Genomic DNA, 24327 nt, shown 5'->3' with positions numbered 1-24327 from the left:
ATTCTCTAAACTCGTCTCGAACATCTCTCTTTCTCTGAACTCGTCTCGAAAACCTCTCTTTCTCTGAACTCGTCTTGAACACCTCTCTTTCTCTGAACTCGTCTTGAACACCTCTCTTTCTCTGAACTCGTCTCGAACACCTCTCTTTCTCTGAACTCGTCTCGAACATCTCTCTTTCTCTGAACACGTCTCGAACATCTCTCTTTCTCTAAACTCGTCTCGAACATCTCTCTTTCTCTGAACTCGTCTCGAATATCTCTCTTTCTCTGAACTCGTCTCGAATATCTCTCTTTCTCTGAACTCGTCTCGAATATCTCTCTTTCTCTGAACTCGTCTCGAACACCTCGCTTTCTCTGAACTCGTCTCGAATATCTCTCTTTCTCTGAACTCGTCTCGAATATCTCTCTTTCTCTGAACTCGTCCCGAACACCTCTCTTTCTCTGAACTCGTCCCGAACACCTCTCTTTCTCTGAACTCGTCCCGAACACCTCTCTTTCTCTGAACTCGTCTCGAATATCTCTCTTTCTCTGAACTCGTCTCGAACACCTCTCTTTCTCTAAACTCGTCTCGAACATCTCTCTTTCTCTAAACTCGTCCCGAACACCTCTCTTTCTCTGAACTCGTCTCGAACATCTCTCTTTCTCTGAACTCGTCTCGAATATCTCTCTTTCTCTGAACTCGTCTCGAATATCTCTCTTTCTCTGAACTCGTCTCGAACATCTCTCTTTCTCTGAACTCGTCTCGAACATCTCTCTTTCGGTGAACCCGTTTCGAACACTTCTCTTCCTTTTAACACGTTTCGAACACTTCCCCTCTATTTGAACACGTCTCGAACACTTCTCTTCCTTTGAACATATCTCGAACACCTCTCTTCATTTAGATTTGTGAAATTTGGAATCAAGGGAAAGACTGAGGGTGTACAGTGGTCGGTAATGGTAAAAACAGCTGTAACCTTAAGCAAAATCCTCTAATGTGGAAACCAACTTACACCGACTACAAATACTAACCAACCCGGATAGAAGGAACACCACAGGAAACCAAGGAAACTGAAACTGTTAGAAATCTTATAAATTGAGTCATTCTTTTTCTTTGAAAAAGAAAAGAGATCGGCCTAGGCTTATACCACACAAAAATTCGTGAAGGGTTAAGGTGGATGGAAAGATCTAGGTGTAAAAAGCACTAACGACTTTCACTGAATAAGTGCAAAGACTGGTGATTTCCACCAAAAATCCCAGTGAAGGTCGATGGTCGTTGTCATCTATAATGTTTAGAAATAAGTTCTTGCTGATATTTAAATTTTTATTTCAAACTATCGTGGGTGTTTAGAGGTGTATGTTGAACAAAAAGAAGAAAAAAGTTGTAGTAGGGAGGCAGGCAGACTCGAACCCGTGACACGAAGGCGGAAACGAAAGTGGAGGTGTGTGTAAATGTGTTAGTTGGGCAAAACAAAAAAGAAGAAAAATTGCGTGCGCAAAAAAAATGTGGTAGTAGGCAAACAGGCTTGAACCCGTGCCGCGAAAGAGGTAAAGAAAGTGAAAGAAAAACCTGGCACGTTAACTGTTGCACCCATCGCCAAACCGTAAGTAACATAGGTTTAAATTAAGGCTAGACAATCAAAAAGAGGGGATGACTTTCGAAAATATCGGCGAAAAAAGCGACCCCTCCCTGTAGAAAAGGACCCCGTTGAGGGTGAAGGAATTAATGTTTTGGGCCATTTGTTCGATATTTGTCGTCCGAGCTTATAAATAATACTAATCTCGTGAAAATCCATCGCTTCTGTCGAAAGTTTATCTTACATACATACATACATACATACATACATACATACATTTAAACAGACAGGGGAGATTTATTATTTTAAATGATGTATTTTAAAATAAGTTTGTACTATAATAACTTTACTTTATATATCATTTTAAAGAGCGTTCTTTGCTCTATCTAATCGTTTCAATTGTAATGGTTTTAAAACAAGTTTTTTTTTTCAGAACGTTAAATACAAAGCGGAAAAATTTCGAACAATTTTCTTATTTCAATTCAAGCTAGGCTGAAAAATTGGTGAAACAGCTTGCGATATAAACGAAGCGTTTGGCCCAGGAACCACTACTGAACGTAGAGCATAATGGAGGTTTCGGAAATTTCGTGGCAACGACGAGAGTCTTGAAGATGATGAGCGTAGTGGTCGGCCATCGGATGTTGATAACGATCAATTAAGAGCTTTAGTCGAAGCCAATCCATACACAAATGTTCGAGAACTTACTTATGAATTAGACGTAACGTATACGACGATTTCCAACAACTTGAGAGAGATTGGAAAGACAAAAAACTTGATAAATTGAACGACAACCAAAAGAAACGCCGTTATGAAGGGTGATCTTCCCTTCTTTTACGCAACAAGAACGACTCGTTTCTCTCCCGGCTTGTGACTTGCAATGATAAATGGGTTCTTTTAGGACAACAGCGACGCTCAGCTCAGCGGTTAGACGCTGACGAAGCACCACGACATATCCCAAAGCCAGAGTTGCGCCAAAAGAAGATCATGTTTGGTGGTCTCTGACCGATCTCATCCATTACAGCTTTTTGAATGCAAACGAAACAATTACGGCGGAAAGTACTGTCAACAAATGGATTAAACGCATTAGAAACTTCAACAACATCCAGCATTAGTCAACAGAAAAGGCCCAGTTCTCTTCCACGACAATGCCTGACCGCACGTTGCTAAACCGACCTTGCAGAAACATCTCAACAACTTTCTGTGTGAGAAATGCTTTAAAAAGCTAAACGATATTAAAAACGCCTTCAGCGACTTTATCGTCACCAAACTGCAAGATTTTTATGTTACTGGCATAAATACACTTATTTTGCGTTGGCAAAAGTGTGTTCATTCTGGTGGTGCTTATTTTGATAAATAAATTTTTATTTTAGCCGAGATGTGTTGATCTGAATTTCATTTTTATGTTGCTGTTGCGTCCATCTCCAAACCGGAAGTGACGAATGTTTAAATTAAGGCTAATCAATCGAAAAGAGGGGATGACTTTCGAAAATATTGGTGAAAAAGGCGACTCTTTCCTAGTAGAAAAGTGCCTAGTTTAGGATGAAGGAATCAATATTTTTAGCCAATTTTTCGATATTTGTCGTCCAAAGGGTGGCGCTTCAAAACAATACCAATTTCGTGAAAATCTGTCGAAAGTTTTAAGTAAACATACATACATACATGCATACATACATACATTTAAACAGATACGTGAGATTTATATTATAGAAGGTAACATTTCAAACAAAAAAAATGAAATAAAATAAATTTAACTTAAAAACATAATAACATAATAGACCAGGTATTTTTAGAGGGAAAGATGGGATTCAAATTATGTTTGATATGATGTCATTTTCTTTCAAACTGTTTTGCGTTATTTCTTTTACACACATACAATTACACAAAATAGGCGCGCACAAACACACACACACACACAAGCACATATACACACATAAAAAGAACTAATCAATCATTTTCTCAATCTTTTGAAAATATAATCGATTATATTTATTGACCCGGATGAAATTTAATTTTTAGATTCGATGTTTACCGAAACAAAATAGAGGGAGGTGGTTAAGAGAGACCAAAGGACCTGACTACTTGGCAGAATTGTTAGAGAGAGAGAGAGAGAGAGAGAGAGAGAGAGAGAGAGGGGGTGATAGCTGAAATAGCAAGGTATTAAGTAGTCAGTTGGTTTATGATCTTCGTTAAGCCATCATTTGGAATAAATATTTTTTATGAAAATTGCTCCAGACAAGGCATTAAGCTACTTAATTTAAGGAGTTAACAAGAACTAAAAAGGACATTCTGGCTGAGGCACTTCAGCCACGTACACACGTCTTTATCGATTAAAAAGAAATAGCTATAGTTGACAATTTCACATGTTTAGAGAGGCAGTATGGACTATGAGTTACAATGTAGGATAGGTAAGGCTTCAGAAACATTTAATCAGCATTACTACGGCCATCGAGATATAGAAGGCCTATTAAGTGAAAAATGCCTGCAGGCAATGTAGGTAAGATTTGTAGAAGTGTTACTGTCGATACTATATGACGGCATTTTTAACAAGAGCATTAAAACATGTTAAAAAAGAAAAGGAAGGGACCCAATTCGATTAATAATGAATCTGAACTTTATTCAATATAAAATAAATATTACCTGTGTAAAATTAGGTTATTATAAAGCAATATACAATCTAATACTAATAAAATTGAATTATGAATTGAGGAAACAAACAATTAAAGAAATATAAAACACAACCAATTCTTGGCCTTCGAGACAAGATCACAGTGTAGTAGTATCTGTTCTGATGCTACAATTCATCTTTTCTGTCTTCAGCCGGTGGAGGAGAAATCTTTCATGACTAGGACAATTTTTATTTTTGTTCCTATTAAGAGTGCCCCTTGTTGGGGAGTTGGATTTCCCCCACAAGATTGTATGTTGAAATATTTAAATAACTATTATTTTAATACAGAAATTATATTTAAAGTTTTGGTTTTCTGTTCTTCTATGTTCATTTTTTTTCCCATGTTTTTTCATCAAAATGTGTAGCGTATTTTCATCAGTCACATGGTTAGGAATCCTATACTCAGCTATAGTCTTCCTTTTCATATCAGTGCAGAATACATGAGTACAGAAATGAAGTTCACATAACTACTAAAAGACAATCATCCCATAATGTGAACATTGGTTAAAAACTAAGAAAATATTAAATCAGGGTGGTGGTGAACTTGGGAGGAGATATTATTATTTCACTCACTAGGAGTTGTCTCATAAGCCATTATCAATGATTGCTCAGTGGCAGTAACCTGTGGTGTTCGCTGGAGACCGAGTAACAATAACTAACCCCAGATTTCCAATGTTCTCCACCTGTTGACCACTCGTGCAGATGATTGCACGCAACAGCCGTTTGCCATTGATTTCTCGTTGGCATCAGCCATTGGTGTTTCCTGTGGTTTGGGTGACAAAATTCCTCTCCAAGGTAACAGATTTTGACTGCATACTTCCAGTGGAGGTCTGGTTAGTATTCTTCCACCTCGAACTTTCCATCCGCCCTAACCCTTCACAACTAGTTAGTGTGGCGCCAGTCGATGTCATCTACAGTTTTTTGGGGGGGGCGCACTTGACAAGAAACGTGGACTCTGCGTAAACGGGTTTTAATTTAATGGCTGCTCCTTGAGGTTTTCTTTCACTTTCTTCATATATATCTCATACATTTTTTTGTAATCGAGCATGTATTTTATTTTTTTATTTTTTATTTCTTTAATTAAATTTGATTCATACTTTTATTTCGGGATTTTATTTTATTTTCATTTTGTTTTAATTTATTTCTATTATTATATTTTCCACACTAATATTTTTATTTTTGTTACATTTATTTTTTCATGCATATTCAAATAGTGCTTTCGGCCTTTTTTTCCTCAAATACTACATTCAAAACGTTTTTTGTGATTAAATAAACTAATAAAAACCTTTTGCGTATGCACTTATTAGCAATCAACCATTAAATTAAAACCCGTTTACGCAGGGGCAACATTCCCCGTGAATAACCTTTTTTATTATTGCTTTTTTGCTGTTTTCAGTCATGTAAATTATTGACAGATAAAATGTTATAAAAAGAAAAACTTTTAAGTTTTAAATATATTTCAAAGAAATAAATTACGCCCGGTGCTAAAATATTGAAGTCATCGGTCGTTTTAGTTAAAAAAAAAAATAATAGTAAATAATAACAAAAATAAAACAAAAACTGTAGTGAAAAATTCCAACTAAATTTTAATGTACTCTTTATTTTTTAGTTCATATAAAAACTTTAATTAAAACTGATTAGTTAATGACTTTTTAAGATGAATTTGTGTTCGTATGAATAAAGCGTTCGAGAGAATAAAGAATTTAAAGAATAAAGTTAATGTGTTCGAGAGAATAGAAAAGTTCCTGTTTCATTTCCCAATACAGTTATGTAAATTATTTACAGATAACATGTAATAAACAAACAAAAACTTTCAAGATTTCAATATATTCCAAAGAAATAAATTACGCCCGGTGCTAAAATATTGAATCCATCAATTGCTTTAGTTTAAAAAAAAAACGGTCGTGAAAAATGCTCCTAACTTTTAAATATTTGGAAATACTCAATGTAAAGTTTTATTTATTATTAAAAGAACGAACTGAAAAATATTCTCATATAAAAATTGTTTGTATGCAGTTTAAAAAAATAAATAAAATGAAATATACGACTTACCGTTATATTCTGTACAATTATGATAACTGCAACAATAATGTAAATTTTTTTCTCTTTAGGAATCATATAATTACAACAGCCAAAATATAAGACAACGAAAAATATTTTTTATAGCCACGCGGAAACTTTAGGTACTTTCGTGCATTTACCTACATGTTGACATTACGTTGTCATGTTCATTGGCCTACTCTTTCGGTAGCCGTGGCATTACACGGTCTGGATAAACAAAGTTACACTCAGATCTAAATTAAGATTTATAAGAGCAACATATTGTACAATGCTAATAAAATAAAAAACATGATATTTGGTTCATATTAACCACCTACAAACGTCTTTATCGACTAAAAAGAAATAACTATAAATCACCTACTAAGGAAGCTCCATGAAAAAAGAAGCATCAACTATGAGTTGCAGTGCAAGATAAGTAAGAACTCAGCAGAATTTAATAAGCTTTACATGATCTGTGCGCACTGCTATATGGACGTGAAAATTGCTTTCTCAGGATCATGTAAGAGAAGAAATTAGATACGTTCGATTCCACGTGCCTTAGCATGGTTCTAGGGATCAAATGAATCGATTGAATTGTCAATTAAGAAACCATACTAATTACTAAACCAAAGCAGCAAGTTTTAGTCTTCCCTCCATCAAGGTCAGAAGTTTTAGGAGGAAAACATTACAAAAAAAGCTCATTAACTTCGTGTAATTCAACAAATATATATATATATATATATATATATATATATATATATATATATATATAATATTTACATTGCAACATTTTTTAAAAAAATTTTAATAAATAATACAAGCTTCTTCCACAAATGGCTAAAATAATCCACGTGAACCTTTTCGAACATGATTGCTAGGAATGAACGCTGCCCAGACAACAAATTTGCTATGCTAGTATATATATATATATATATATATATATATATATATATATATATATATATATATATATATATATATATATATATATACTAGCATCGGTGCCCGGCGTTGCCCGGGCATTTGGAGGTGTGTGTTGAGCAAAAAAAAAAGTGGTAGTAGAAAGGCAGGAAGGCTCGAACCTGTACCGCGAAGGAGGAAAGAACGTGAAAAACGTGACATCTTTGCTGTTGCGATCACCGCCAAACCGGAAGTTACGTAGGTTTAAATTAAGGCTAGACAATCGAAAAGGAGAGGGGGTGACTTTCGAAAATATCGGCGAAAAAAGCGATCCCTCCCTGTAGAAAAGTGGCCAGTTGACGATGAAGAAATTAATGTATTTAGCCAATTCTTCGGTATTTGTCGTCTGAAAAGTCGAACTTCTAACGATACTGATCTCGTGAAAATTCGTCCCCTCTGTCAAAAGTTTTAAGCAGACATGCAAACATACATACATAGATTTATATATTTGTAGCTCAAATTTTCGACCCTAACCGATTAAAAAGCTTGCCCTATCTCTGAATACCCTTTATGTACAATTTCAAATGTTTAGACATGAAATTGTCTGAGTAATTTGGTAGAGATCGCAGAGGTAAAATTTTTTTAAAATTTGACCCCTACTATGACCCCTTAACATTTATTGTTTCGGGCTCAAATTAAGTTATTAAGTTAGATCCATGTCCAAGGAACCTATATCTAAAATTTCAAGTGTTTAGACTCAAAATTGGCGGAGGAGTTTACTAGAGTTCTCAAAGGTCAAATCGTTGAACTTTGACCCTTAAACAGCCAAATTTCTGACCGAAAACGGATTACAAAGATTTTCTCAAATCTCAGTGGCCTGTATATCAAATTTCGAGTCTGTAGACTGAAAATTGATAGTTATTGTGTAGGGAACACCGACAGACAGCCACTTTCACTTTTATAGATATACTAGACCACCTGTGACCCGTTGAGTCAGTGTCAGTATGTTAGCTATGGAATTCATGTATGAGCGTGACACTTGTGACGTAAAGAAAATAGGTTGTTTTTTTTACATAGCAGAAACATTTCTATAAAAGTATATCAAAAAAATATAGATAGATTCCAATGAGTCGTTCGGTTTATTATAATTGATTAATTTTTTTTTTTAATTTACAGTTACTGAATTATAAGTGGTTGGCCATACTTATAGGTAAATATGCACTGAACAGATACCATAATACTTATTATAGTTAAATTCAAATTTTGATATATCTGCTTTTTTTACATCGTTCATGATTACGTTTAAGTTATTTTAAACCCCACTCTTCCCATGTTAAATAATACTTTCGAAATATTAACGTTAATATTTCAGCGTCCCAATTGTTCTTTTGATTTTTTTTTTCGCGTTTAAATTATCCAAATAAACAATTATTAATACTGTCTGTTTTTTTTTACATCGTTCATTTCTGTATTACGTTTAATGTATTTTAACCCCCCACTCTTCCCATGTTAAATAATAATTTCGAAATAATAACGTTAATATTTCAGTGCTCAGGTCATGCGCGCATGCGCAACCGGATGCCGTAAACCGGAAAGTGGGTTACATACATCGTCACAAGATCATTTGAGCTTTATATTTATATAGATAGCTTTATGAGTGTGTGTGAAAATATCAGCAGCAGCCACAGGATAGATGGCTAACGAAGGAATTAGCAGCAGCATTAGCAGCCCTTTAAGTATTATGCAAATTAGCAGGTGTGCGCGGGTTTTTCTGTGTATGTGCAGTTTTGCATAGTACTGAACTCAAAATTAAATATATTAAGGCCTTGGAGACTTTTGGGTCTAAATGGGGGGGGCAAATAATGGACTTAGTTATTTCTTATTTTGCATGGTGCAGAACTCAAAGTTACATATTAAGGCCTAAAACTGCACCGCTTGTTCATTTTCACCAGGTTTTGACGGTCCCTGGGGATTTTAGGGCTATATGAGGGGGGATACTGAACTTGGACATTTTTTTAATGCCTCGTTCACTGTGCACTCACGGGGGACCATGCATATTACACTTGTTGTTGTTGTTGTTGTTGTTGTTGTTGTTGTTTTGTTTTTTTTATTTTTTGTTTTTTTTATTTTTTTTTCCGAATATAGGAACATAAATCTTATTAAAATGGGGGCTTTATTCGTATGAGACGGGTGTTACAGACAGTATGAAGATAGACATATATTTAAACAATGGAGAGAGAAAAAAAAACAGACAAACAGACAGGCACCGAGCTACTTGAATCGCTTCATGACACGCTTAACACCGACCGGTACTGGGATTTCGAGGCTAGACCTATCTTCGCGCGTTTGGTTGCTGCCAATTATAGCTGGAAAAAGATCGCAATACCTTCTGGCAGGAGTGATTTCATTTCTTGACTTCCGCCATCCAACAAGGTCACACTCTGACCTAACAGCCGTCAATCATTCATCTGTTATACTTATCAGGCCATTATTCTGCAATACGTAGATTAATAGATTAAATTATCTAATTGTAATGTATTTGTAATATTAGTGCCAAAAATGTTATGCTGCTATGCGTATCTATCGATGAAATATTAGTTTTATTTTTGAAACAAACTGTTTATTAACTGCGACAGGATTGAATTCTGAGTCTGGTGACTGTATCCCCAATAATTACTGCCCTTCATAGCTGTTGTTGTCTCACCACGTTTTGGTCAACTGAACATCTGACCTGGTTATGGGTAGGATTGAAACCGTTATCCTTCAGGGCCAATAGCGCAGTGGATAGAGGCGTTGAATCTCTACGGTTCCATTTGTGAAGATAGCGGTTTCGATCCTACCCAAAGAAGGCCGGAGGTTTAATTGGCCAATAGTGAGTGAACAACTCTTTTTTTTTTTTTCAAGTACTTTAATTATAAAAGTTCTAAGTAATTTGTGAAGCTATTAAAATAGTAAACTGTCCTTGTTTTATGACAAGGACACACCAGAAATATTAGAAAAACAATAATGGCAGCCACAATTTTGTTTTTCATTTGTTTGTTTTTTTTTTTTGTTTTGTTTTATGTTTTTTTTTTGTTTTTTGTTTTCTCGTCATGAACGCAACAGCGAAAATACATTATGTCTGAAAAAATGAGAAGAAAGTTTGTTTTTCGTTCAACTGTTTTTCTTCTTGTTCATTTTATTTGCTCGCTATTATTTTTCCCGCGTTTTTTTTTTTTTTCGCGCGTCATTTTTATGGCACCAAATATTTTTTCATGCGTTTATTTTTCGTAATTAATTGTTTGTTTATGTCGACTGTTTTCTGTTCTTCGATGGAAGTTAAATTCTCCCAAAAAAGAGACGGTGATTTTTTTTTTGTTTTCCGCGCGTCAAGTGCAACAGACAGCAACACGAAAATAAAAATGAAAAACAAATAAACAAAAAAAAAACTGAGAACTAATGGCGTTATGGCAGAAGCTGGAAAATATGGACGAAGATTTAGAAAAGCAGAAAAAGAATATGAAACTGAAATATCGCTACATAAATGTGACAGCTAAAATGTTAAAGTACAAGTCCATCAATGCTGTATTTATCCCAAGACAAATTCTAAAGTACCTTGGTAAGAATAATAGCCTGCATTTTGCTTTTATGGATCTGATCAAAGCTTTTGACAGAGTAGAATAGCTACACAAGAAGAAAACCTTGTCAAAGCATCTATATATTAATACGATAGCGTGTGTGTTATTTTGTGTGTCATGCTTACATCTTTTTCTTCCGATTGACTGTCGTTTAATTGTTATGACCTACTTCTGGTAATAAATAATTTAGCAAAAATTCTTCATAAGTTTTGATTTGGGTTTCAGTTTCGATTCAAGCTAATGCATTCAAGTCATATGAATATATATATATTCTTTTTTATTTTTGAAACTACAACTTTATAATATATAAGAATCGATAGAGAATTGACTCTATAATAATATATACGAAACATGCATGAATTAAAATTTCAGATTTAAGCATATTTTACGACCGCGCTACGCCGGGCGCACTTGCTAGCTTAAATACTTTTGCAGTTTTAAAAAAAGAGCTACATGATATCAGCGGGTCTCGATTTACGCTGAACATCCACAGAATGCCAAAAACATCAATATATTAAAAAAGAAAGACTCAGCTGTGGAATTTCCACAGGTCACGCTAGTGGTATATAACTGCTCAAAGTTGTATTAGAAATAAAAAAAAAAAAACTTTTCGTAAAAGCTTTAATTTTAAAGTAGTGTTTTGTACTAAGTCCGTTGCTTTTTATTTGTGTCTTAGAAATGTTGCCCAGTAATTCTTACACGGATTGTCTAGAAGATATATATTTTACTTGGGGGATATGAGTCGCCGTTTAACAATTCCCGGGAGACACTGTAGGATAAGGGCTAACAAGTATCATATTAAAAGGAAATTTCTTGCAGTTTTTAACCTTTAAATTCAGATGAACATATCTCGGCTTAAAATAAGCACCGTCAGTATCAACACACCTACGCAAACAAGTGTATGCATGCCAAGACGCAAAAAGAAGGAGTCGGTAGGTGAGAGGTTTGGAGAATAGGGCGGATGAGGCAGTTTCGTTATGATACCTTTCCTTTATATATAATTTTAAAGAGCATTTTTAGCTCTATAGAGTGGTTTATATTACAATCGTTTTCAGAATGTTGAATACAAGATGGAAAAAAGCAAATTCTCACAATTTTCTTATTTCATTTCAAGCTAGGCTGTAAAGCTTCTGAAACAGCTCGCGATACTAACGAAGCGTTTGGCCCAGGAACCACTACTAAACGCACAACACAATCGAGGTTTAAGAAATTTCGTAGCAGCGACGAAAGTTTTCAAGATGATGAGCATAGTGGTCAGCCACCGGATGTTGACAACGATAAATAACAAGACTTAGTCGAATTGAATCGACGCGCAATTGTTCGGGAAGTTGCTTCTGAATTAGATGTAACGTATACGACGATTACGACCACTTGGGAGAGATTAGAAAGACAACAACAAAAAACTTAATAAACGAGTGCCTCACAAATTGAACGACAGTCAAAAGAAGTGCTATAACGTAGCATCATCTTCCCTTTTTTTAGCAACAAGAACGACTCGTTTTTTGACCGGGTTGTGATTTGCGATGGAAAGTGGGTTGGGTTTTTTTTTACTACAACCGGCGACGCTCAGCTCAGTGGTTAGACGCTCCACAACACAGGTAATGCTGACTGTTCTCATCCATTACATCTTTTTAAATACAGGCGGAACAATCATGGCAGAGAAGTACTGTGAACATGCATCAGAAGCTTCGACAAAAACATTCAAGAGAAAAGGTCCAATTCTTCTTCACAACAATGTCTTACCGCAGGTTGCTAAACCAATTCTGCAGAAGTTGAACGAATTTGGCTACAAAACTCTGCCCCATCCGCCATAATCTCCGTACCTCTCACCTACCGACTACCAATTTTTCAAGCATTTTTACAACTTTCTGCGTGAGAAATGCTTCAAAAGTCTAAGCGATATCAAAAACGCCTTCAGCGATTTCATCGCCATTAGCATGCAAGATTTTTACGTGGCTGGCAAAAATATTTGTTTTGCGTTGCCAAAAGTGTGTTGTCAGCCTAATACCAAGACTGAAGTGATGATCAGTGATTGTCGAGTTGGAAAACTTTTGAAAAGAGGAAAGTTCACGTACTCAGTTTGTGGAAAATTAATCGTGTGTAATTTAATCCTTGAAGTACAGCGAAATTACAGGAAGGTTGCGGAAAAGTAAACAGTTCATATGCAAGAAGTGCAATGCTCGAAAGGATTTGATGGGAGGGAGGACATTTCCGGTTTTTCAGTAACCTAAACAGACTTCTGAATATTCTTTCTTCTTCTCTGTTCTTAGCTCTCTTTTTCATTTTTCCTCTCTTTTTCTAGCCACTCCATTTTTTAATTTTAATTTGAATCTCCCCTTTGTCTTATCCGTTCCTTTTTTTTTTTAATAAAACGTTTTATATAAAAATACTGAAGTATCAGTTCTCTATAATCTGATGTTTTTTGTTGTTTTTTTTTTATATATATATATATATAATGAAAATTACAATTGAATTTACCAAAATGATCAAAGATGGTAAAATTAAAGTAAATTATGAATATTAAAGAATCAATATTTATAAAATTATCTCGGCCAGATAAAAAAGCTCGATAAAACCAAATAGGAAATAGAGCTTATAATATGAGCAAACAGTTAATAAAATATGTTAAAAAACACTCTGAAATGAGTTAAAAACATATTTAATCTGAAAAGGAAACACTAGATAAGTGGATAGTCCTTAATCCGCGGAGTTTCGAAGAAATACTCTCCTTCTCATCAGAGGGTAGGAATTAGCAAAATGCAGGATCGGATTTTGCATGCAGAAGTATTTGATGAAACAACAAGTAAGTCAAAGATCTTATTTGAAAACAAAATAAGTTAAGCAGAGGGAATATAGTAAAGAAAAAGGTGATTACACATGAATGGATAGTCTGGTGGAAGATAAAAAATCCAGTGACGGTAAAATCCAAATGTAAAACTTATATATATATATATATATATATATATATATATATATATATATATATATATATATACTAGCATTTCAGCCCGGCGTTGCCCGGAGGTGTATGCTAAGCAAAAAAAATTTGCAATTTTTTAAACTTTGACCCATATAATGACCCCTTAAGATTTATTGTTTTGGTCTAAAATCAAGTTATTAAGTTAGATCCATGTCCATGGAACCCTTATCTAAAATTTAAAGTGTTTAGACCCAAAATTGGCGGAGGAGTTTGTTAGAGTTCTCAAAGGTCCCCTTAATAGCCACATTTCTGGCGGAAAACAGATCACATAGATATTCCCAAATCTCAGTACCCTGTATATCAAATTCTGAGTATGTAGATTGAAAATTGACAGAGTTATTGTGTAGGGAAATGTACACACACAGATACAGACACGTTCACTTATATCTTATATGAGAGAGTGCACTAAGTAATGCCCCTGACCCACTTCCAGTTGTCTGATGCAGCTGAAATTTTGCATGTACAATGATTTATATCTCTACGGGTTATGTGGCAAATTACAGCCCTGAACTAATTGTGGTTCCTGTTTTAAACGTGTTTGAACTGAGTCAGGTGTGAAATAGAGCCTGTTGAATGTCGAACAGTGATCCGGTTTTTATATTTGAAAGGATGCACACCACATGAGACTTTTGTTGAAATGAAAGAAACTTATGGTGATAATGCCCCATCATATGACCTTGTAAAACGCTGGCATCGTGAATTCAAACCTGGCCGGAAGTCTGTGGAAACAACTCCCAAACCTGGTCGCCCCCCCCTTCTGCCATTGATGAGGCATCTGTCCGTCAAGTTGAGGCTGCCATTTTGGAAGATTGGCGCATTACCATTCGCCAAATAGCCCAAGATGTAAAGATTATAACAGGGTCTGTGGAAACTATCATTCATGAGAATTTGCATATGCATAAGGTGTCTGCCAAATGGATTCCCAGGTTGCTCGCACCATTCCAGAAGCGAGAACGCGTCGAGTGCTCGGGGATAAATTTGGACATGTGCCAAGAAGATGAGTCAAAGTTTTTCAAAACACTGGGTCCATCACTATGATCCAGAGACCAAAGCCCAGCCAATGCAGTGGAAGCACTTGGACTCACCACCTCCAAAGGAGGCAAGTGTGCAGCTCTCCGCTGGCAAGGTCATGCTCACAGTCTTCTGGGACCAGGACAGAGTAGTGATGACAGATTTTCTGGCAAAGGGTACAATTACATGAGCTTATTATGCTTCACTTTTGAGGAAATTAAGGGAAGCTATCAAAATCAAGAGACGGGGCAAGATCAGCAAAGGTACCCTCCTCTTGCAGGACAATGCTCCGGTCCACAACTCGCATGTCGCCAAATCAGAAGCACAGGTGTGTGCTTATGAAATCCTTCCCCATCCCCTCTACTCTCTTGACCTTGCACCCTCTGACTTTCACCTCTGCCAGCGATGAAGTTGTTTTTGAAAGGAAAACGTTTCCCAAAAGATGCTTTCTGAAGTCACGTCGTAGTTGGAGGACCAACCTGGGGTGTTCTACAAAAACGGTCTCCAGAGCTGCATCAGACGATAGGAGAAATGCATAACTCTTGGTGATTCCTATGTAGAGAAAGACTAATAACTGTGCAAAGTTTTGTTGCTCTACTGCTATGGGAAGTGGGTTAGGGGCATTACTTATTGCACGCCCCTCGCACGCACACACACATATATATATATATATATATATATATATATATATATATATATATATATATATATATATATACACCCGAACACGTATTAACGTGTGTGTATATGTATAATTTTATATTTATCTAATACATAACCTGTGATTTGTAAGACATCCTTCTATTCTGTTCATGTTTTGTGAATAATGCAAACTCATCAAGAATTTATCCATGCAGAAACTTGTTCATATATTTTTGCATATTATTTTTTTTTTATTTATTATTTTTATTTTTCGTTTATTACTATCATAATTATCATAATATTGATTTTTTTTAACTTTTGATATTCATTTCTAATTATTATGTAGCCTTTGTGCACGTGGAATTTTTATATACGTGACGTATAACAGAAAATAGGAATTGTGGTATACATTCCATATCATCCTTTTTTTAATTACTACATAATTTTATATCGAATGATATGGATATCTTTTTCTGTTGACCTGAAGGATGTACTGATGAACCTGATGGAGATACAAATGGCATCTTTATCAGCACATCTTTAAATGTTATATCTATAAAAGTGAAAGTGTCTCTCTGTGTGTGTGTGTCTGTACCTTTCTCTACACAATATCTCTGACAATTTTCAGTCTACAGACTCAAATTTGATATAGAGGGTACTGAGATTTGGGAAAATCTTTGTAATCCGTTTTCGGTCAGAAATTTGGCTGCTAAAGGGTCAAAGTTAAACGATTTGACCTTTGAAAACTCTACCAAACTCTTTCGCCAACCTTGGGTCTAAAGGCTTGAAATTTTAGATGTAGGTTCCTTGGACATGTATCTAACTTATTAACTTGATTTGAGCCCACAAGAAATGTTAAGGGGTCATAAAAGGGTCACAGTTTAAAAAAAAAATTGACCTCTGCGATCTACACTAAATTTCTCAGACAATTCTGGTCTAAACATTTGAAATTTTACATAAAGGGTTTCAGAAATAGGGTAAGCTTTTTAATCAGTTAGGACCGAAAATTTGAGCTACCAATATATAAATCTATGTAGGTTTGCATGTCTGCCTAAAACTTTTGACAGAGGCGACGGATTTTCACAAGATCAATATCGTTTTGAAGCTCGACCTTTCAGACGAAAAATACCGAAAATTGTCTAAAAACATTAATTTTTTCACCCTCAACTGGGCACTTTTCTATAGGGAGGGGTCACTTTTTTCACCGATATTTTGGAAAGTCATCTGCCCTTTTCGATTGTCTAGCCTTAATTTAAACCTTGGTAACTTCCGGTTTGGCGGTGGTCGTGACAGCAAAGACGTCACGTTTTTTCCTGTTCTTTTCACTTGTTCGCGGTACGGGTTCGAGTCTGCCTTCCTACTACCACTTATTATTTATTTATTTTTTTTTTTGCTCAACATACACCTCCACACACTCGGGCAACGCCGGGCTGAAATGCTAGTATATATATAAAGTGAAATTCTCTGTTGTGTGTGTGTGTGTGTGTGTACATTTCCCTTAAAATTACATTGTCTACAACCAAGAGATTCAACAAAAGAACTATTGAGATTTGGGAAAATCTTTTTAAGCGGTTTTTGGCCAGAAATTTGACTTTCAAGGGGTCAAAGTTCAACGATTTGACCTTTGAAAATTCTACCAAACTCCTCCACAAAATTTTGGTCTAAACACTTGAAATTTTAGATGTAGCTTACTTGACATGGATCAAACTTTTTAATTTGATTTGAGCCCTTTACAATCAAAATTTATTGTTCAACAGAATACTCCAAAAAATAATCAACAAAATCCTGATTCCGCGGAGTTTCAAAGAACGCTATTCTTGTTATTCTTCTTACCAGAGGACATAAAGAAATCAGCAAATTACATTCGTAGCAATGCTAGAATTTGCTGGTTATGGCATTAAGTGAAACTGCAATTTGTTGTAGTTATAAATTGCCAAGAAAAAAGTGAAAAAATGTTGGATATGTAAAAAAAAAAAACATATAACTATAAAAACAAACCGCGCATATTTCAGCTTGCTGGAAAATTATCAAATGAAAATGGGAAAATACTCCTTTAGAGAGAGTGGAGTCCAAAGTTAAGTCCAGCGTGACGATGTATATAATCCGATTGGAAAGTTTTCAAAACAGCTGGAATAATGAAAATTGTTTTTTTTTGTTTTTTTTGGACAGGGCAGTAGCCCAAAGAGAAGTCGATCTCCAGTCAATAAAAGACGAGAAAAGCAGTATGTAAACCTTCATCGTCGTCGGCTTAATTAGAAAAAGTCATATGTATATATACATAAATCATAAATCATGATAAAGGAGACATCTCAATAATGCCCCCCTCAGCCCCGTGGCCATGTTTCTGGCCGGCAGTCGATTGTTTGATGTTTAAACAACTTCAGGGAAACGGGTGATGTAAAAAAAAAAAATAAACCTGGTCTCCCGTGAATAGCAAGGTCACCCCCAAATATTGACTTGATGAGACAATCTGTTTTGAAATCTCCCCGACAGTCCATCCGCAAGCGCGCATCTGCTCTTGGGTTATCTGCTTGTTCTGTGAGACGAATCCTCCATGAAGAATTGAAATTTCATCCCTGCAGATTTGTTATGGTGCTGGAACTTAATCCACGCGATTTTATTGCTCGTGAAAATGCACGTGTTTTCTTCGATGATGAGGCTCACTTCCATATTTCAGGATCTGTGGATAAGCAAAACATGCGCGATTGGAGCCCTAAAAACGTAGAGAACTTCATCAACGTCCTCTACGCGCACTATGTGTAACTGTTTGGTGTGCTCTATCGCGAGATTGGCCCATGGTTTTTTTTAAGAAAACGAACAATCAGTATCAATGACATCTGACCGTTATGTGAACATGATTAATGAGTGTTTTCTGCCGATATTGAACTAAATGGGTATAGAAAATGTGCGGTTCCAACCGGACAGGGTCTAAGGCACACACGGTGCGCGCATCAATGACTGTTTTGCGGCAGAACTACCAAGGCCACCTCATCTCCTTGAGGGGCTATCTGCATTGGCCAGCATTGTCCCCTGATTTATCACTGTGTGACTATTTTTCATGAGGATATTGTCTGGAACAATCGACCTAGCACCTTGGCTCACCTGAAAAACAACATTCGCCAGCTGTCGCTAGCATATCCATCGATATGCTGGAAAAAGTTGATCGAAACTTCAGAGTTCGATTAACTCAATGCATAGAAAAGAATGGACGCCATCTTACTGATATTATATTTAAAACTAGTAAAAATATAAATGTTGTACTAGTTTGAAGTGCAAAGAATTACATGTATACCTGTATTATTATTATTACTATATTATTATTATTATTATTATTATTATTATTATTATTATTATTATTACTAAACAAGTTGTTCTATCCCACCCTGTATTCGTGGCATGAAAGCCACAGGAGGAAAAATATCCAAAGAAGCAAAACTGAAGCTGAATGCCAGAACACTATACTTATATATATATTTAAATAAGGGAGTAGTCACCAACAATGTGTATTTTTTAACATTATTTTATTATTCCGTGTCTTGGTTTTTCATTGAGAATTATGTTTGGATCATTGTAATAATGTTTTTAAGTCATTGAAATCGTTTACGCGCGTTTCAGATGGTCTGTGATGCGTCCTCGTCAGAAATTATTTTCAAATGTGTAAAAATGGCGATTTTCGTAGTTAATTTGAAGTTTTCCCAAGGGGTGGAGGCTTCTAAGTGTTTATTATTCATTGGTATGCTGAATTTTTTATTGCTTTTTTGTTGGGCTTGTCCAGGGAGACGTTGACCTGGCTGTAGTCGCTATCTCTTTCTGTTAATGTTTTTTCTTTTCCTTTAGTGTGTGTGTGTGTGTGTGTGTGTGTGTGCGTGTGTGTGCGTATGTGCGTGTGTGTTTATGTGTGTGTGTGCGCGCGTGTGTGTGCGTGTGTGTTTGCTTTTATTGGTTTGGGAATGTGTATATTGTTTTATAGTATTTTAGGGTTATTTGCTTCCTTAGGAAGGCGGCTGTGGTCCGAGGTCATTACTAATGTGTATGTGTGGGGAAGGGGGACTGGCTCTTCTGAAATAAGGGTAGGAGTGCTTTCATTCTATTCTGATATTTATTTTTTGGATTCTTGGATTTTAGTATTGTGATTTTTCGTTTTAGTCTTATATTATGTTTGTTTAGAAACAGGGGTGTATTTAAAATAGGGGATTTTTTAATGTTTCTATTTATTTGTCTCCCCATGTGGGTATGGCCAGACCCAGGATCGGTTCCTAGTGTGGGGAAGATTTTGTTCCCCAGAGGGGGGGGGCATTGGAGAGGGTATAGGTATGGGAGGGGGATGACAAAAGTGATGATAGTCGTTTCAGTCATGAGGGGGTTCTCCTCCACTGACTGAGGAGGGAGCGAGGTGTTGGAACAGATATTATACTATGGTTCTAGGTGTCTCCTAGTGTTGTTGGTTTCGGGGTTAAGTAGGGTTGGTATTGTTCAGTGTGTTTATTAGAGATAGGGGTGTTATGTCTGTGTGTGGTTGTATGCGCGCAAGTGTGTGTGTTTTAATGTGTCGGTTCTGATTTATGTGTGGGTGTGTATATGTTTATGTGTATGGGTGTGCATGCGCGTCTCAATGAAAAACCAAAACACGGAATAATAAAATAATGTTAAAAAATACACATTGTTGGTGACTCCTCCCTTATTTGAATATACATCTTTCTTTCGTTGGAATTTATTAACCCATTTTATATGAATATACTTATATATATATATATATATATATATATATATATATATATATATATATCCACAAATGTAGGCAAATGTTTTTCATTTTTTTCGTATGAAAATATACAGAATTATCTTTTTACCAATTGTCATAAAATTTAATGATACAACTGTATTATAATCCTAAAACGCCCGCAAGATTTTATGCAGTTTACTTCCAAGTATTTATAATATATATGTGTACATATATATATATACACATGTGTGTATACATGTGTATACATGTGTGTGTGTATACATGTGTATACATGTGTGTTCCGAGATCCTCTACTGATTCAGCCTGGAGTCGCATGACAACCAGTTACCGTGTGTGACCACGAGGAGGCACAGCAGAGGTCTTGATGATGGAGAGGCTGTGTACTGACAGGAGAAAACTTACGCACTCGGCTTCTCGTTTCGCGCAAGGCTAGCCAGTGGTGGTTGCTGAGAGCGAGATGGTGCGTAAGCCAAGACGCTACCTTATAGCTAACACACTTGCGCATCACATCATCCTGTGTGCGCAAGTCCCCCTCACTATAATCCAAATCCAGCGCAAGTCAGGGTGTCAAACATTGCGTCAACACCAAGCCCTGTGGCGATGGGCGAGCGGCAAAGCAGCAGGTGTGGAAATCACTGGGAGCTGTAGCTGCAAACCTGCACACAGGCGGCCCAGAAACTGGTCGTACTCCACTCGACCGAAGCAGCGAGGGGGTGCAGGCAACTACCTGGCCGACCGAGCAGTCCTTTTCAGGATCACTCTGCTCGCCTCCATGGCATGAGGACGGGGCGATAAAAGGAGCCCTAAACATAGCTGCTTCACCATCACCCCTGGCCAGCATACCGCGGCTGGCGGGGTTTCCCTCACAGCGGTCGAGACATGAGAAAGAAAGGGTTGGTGCTTACCTTAGCATCATGGAATGTCCGTACTTTGCTCGACAACACCAGAGCTGACCGACCCGAGAGAAGAACTGCTCTCGTAGCAAGGGAGCTTGCCCGTTATAAGGTAGACATCGCAGCCCTCAGTGAGACTCGCCTCTCAGACAAGGGTCAACTGACAGAGTCAGGTGGCGGCTACACCTTTTTTTGGAGTGGACGCAGCGGCGAGGAGCGCAGAGAGGCTGGCGTGGGCTTCGCCATCAAGACTGAGCACGTGAGGAAGCTGGTTAGCATCCCGGACGGCATCAATGACCGGCTGATGAAGATGCAACTCCCGCTTAACAAGGCAAGAACCGCCACACTGATCAGCGCCTATGCACCAACCATGACTAACCCCAAAGATACCAAGGACCAGTTCTATGAAGATCTGGAAAGCCTCATCTCCGCTGCTCCGCAGAGAGAGAAGCTCATCGTCCTCGGCGACTTCAATGCCCGCGTTGGCATGGACCATTCCACTTGGGACCGAGTCCTTGGCCACCATGGAGTGGGCAAGTGCAATAGCAACGGCCTACGGCTGCTCAGCCTTTGCGCTGCACACGACCTTTCCATCACCAACACCATGTTCCGCCTACCCACCCGTAACAAGACGTCGTGGATGCACCCACGCTCCCACCACTGGCATCTGATTGACTACGTCATCATCAGGGCAAGGGACAGGAGAGACGTAAGATTGACCAAAGCTGTGTGTGGTGCCGACTGTTGGACAGACCACCGCCTGATCATATCCAAAATGTGCCTCTACATCCAACCCAAGAGGCGGCCTCAGGGCCAGAAAGTCACAAAGCGCCTTGATCTGGAAAAACTTAAAAGTCCAGATGTCATCCATGAGCTACAGGAAGCAATCAAAGACAAGCTATCTGTCCCCCTCACCATCTCGGACACTATCGAAGATCAGTGGGCACACCTCAGAGACTCCACCTACTCCATCGCTCTCGAAATCATTGGACCCAAGCAAAAGAAGCACCAGAACTGGTTTGATGAAAATGACTCTGAGATTCAGCCCCTCCTGGAGGAGAAACGCCAACTTCTCCGTGCACATCAGAGTGACCCCAAGTGTTTTGCAAAGAAAGCTGCCTTCATCAACATCCGCAGCAAGGTGCAGGCCAGACTCCGCTCCATGCAGGATGCCTGGCTCAGCGCCAAAGCAGATGAGATCCAGGAGCATGCCAATAGCCAGGATATGAGGAAGTTTTACGATGCGCTGAGGGCTGTCTATGGTCCCCAGTCCTCTAGCTCCTCCCCCCTGCTTAGCTCCGATGGAACAACTGTCTTGAATGACAAAAAGCAAATCCTTGATAGATAGGCGGAGCACTTTAACAGTGTGCTAAACCGACCATCTTCCATCAACGATGAAGCCATCGATCGACTACGCCAGGAGCCTATCAACGAGGAGCTCGACATCCCACCCTCGTCAGAGGAAGTAAGCAAAGCCATCAAGCAACTTTCCTCTGGGAAGGCCCCCGGCCCCGACTCAATTCCAGCAGAAGTATATAAAGCTGGTGGACCTACACTGCTTTTAAGACTAACAGAACTCTTCCAATCCATGTGGGAGAGTGAAGAATTACCACAAGATTTTCGTGATGCTACTATCGTTCACATTTACAAACGCAAAGGAAATCGTCAGTCATGTGACAACCACCGCGGGATATCCCTTCTTTCCATCGCCGGGAAAATCCTGGCCCGCGTCCTTCTCAACCGCCTGCTGGTGCACCTTGAAGATGGTCTTCTTCCCGAGAGCCAGTGTGGCTTTCGAGCGGGCCGCGCGACGACTGATATGATCTTTGCTGCACGCCAACTGCAGGAGAAGTGTGTCGAGCAGCACCGGGGCCTCTTCACCACGTTCGTCGACCTGACCAAGGCCTTAGACACTGTTTGCCGAAATGGCCTCTGGCGGATCATGAAAAAATTTGGTTGTCCAGACAGGTTCATCGCCATTGTCAGGCAGTTCCATGAGGGCATGACCGCTCGTGTCCTGGATGACGGCGACCCCTCAGAACCCTTCCCTGTGACCAACGGGGTCAAGCAGGGCTGTGTCTTAGCCCCGACGCTCTTCAGCATGGTTTTCTCTGCCATGCTCCAGGACGCTTTCAAAAACAGTCACTCTGGCATTGTCATCAAGTACAGATGTGACGGGAAATTGTTTAACATCAGGCGAATGCAGGCAGTCACGAAAGTGATGAAAACCATCATCAGAGATCTTCTCTTTGCCGATGACTGTGCCCTTAATGCCCCAAATGAGATAGAGATGCAACGTCAAATGGACGGATTTTCCACCAGTTGTGACAACTTTGGTCTCACCATCAGTACAAAGAAGACAGAAGTTATGTACTAACCCGCCCCAGGAGATGCATACCATGAACCCGGCATCACTGTCAAAGGACAGAAGATCCATGCTGTGGAGCAATTCACCTACCTTGGCAGCACCCTCTCCCGCACCGCCAACATTGACATTGAGGTTAACCATCGGATCTCCACAGCGAGCAGTGCATTTGGAAGACTTAGAGACAATGTGTGGAAGAGGAGAGGCATTACACTCGCAACCAAACTGAAAGTATACCGAGCGGTCGTCCTGACAACCCTACTCTACGCCTGCGAAACTTGGACGCCATATAAAAGACATGAAAAACAGTTGAATGGCTTCCACCTCAGATGCCTCCGTAATCTTCGCAACATCCGCTGGCAAGACAGAATTCCTGACACAGAAGTCTTGAAGCGCGCGGGGCTCCATACCATCACCACCATAATCCGCAAAACCCAGCTCCGGTGGGCAGGCCATGTCTATCGCATGCACGACAGCCGAATCCCCAAACAACTTTTCTATGGGGAACTCAGCCAGGGAAAGCGGAATGCAGGGGGCCAAAAGAAACGATATAAAGACTGCCTGAGAACGTCCCTAAAAGACTTTGACATCAGCCCCCAGTCTTGGGAGAGTCGCGCTGCTAAACGTTCGGCCTGGCGTTGCGTCATCAGCCTAGGAGCCGACAGGGCAGAGAATCAATGCATGACACACGACCAGCAGAAGCGCAAGAGGAGGAAGGAGAGAGCTGCCTGTTCACAGCCTGCCGATACCGCCTTCACGTGTCCAGAGTGTGGAAGAGTCTGCCGAGCACGGATTGGCCTCATCAGCCATCTCAGGACCCACAAACCCCTGACGCCGAATTGATTGATACCTTTTTCATCGTCGATTCCGACGGACGAGCAAGAAGAAGAAGAATATATATGTATGTATATGTATGTA

Source organism: Euprymna scolopes, chromosome 38 (assembly GCF_053919585.1).
Source record: "Euprymna scolopes isolate OS-2025 chromosome 38, ASM5391958v1, whole genome shotgun sequence".
Taxonomy (NCBI): domain Eukaryota; kingdom Metazoa; phylum Mollusca; class Cephalopoda; order Sepiida; family Sepiolidae; genus Euprymna; species Euprymna scolopes.
This window is presented reverse-complemented; position numbering follows the sequence as displayed.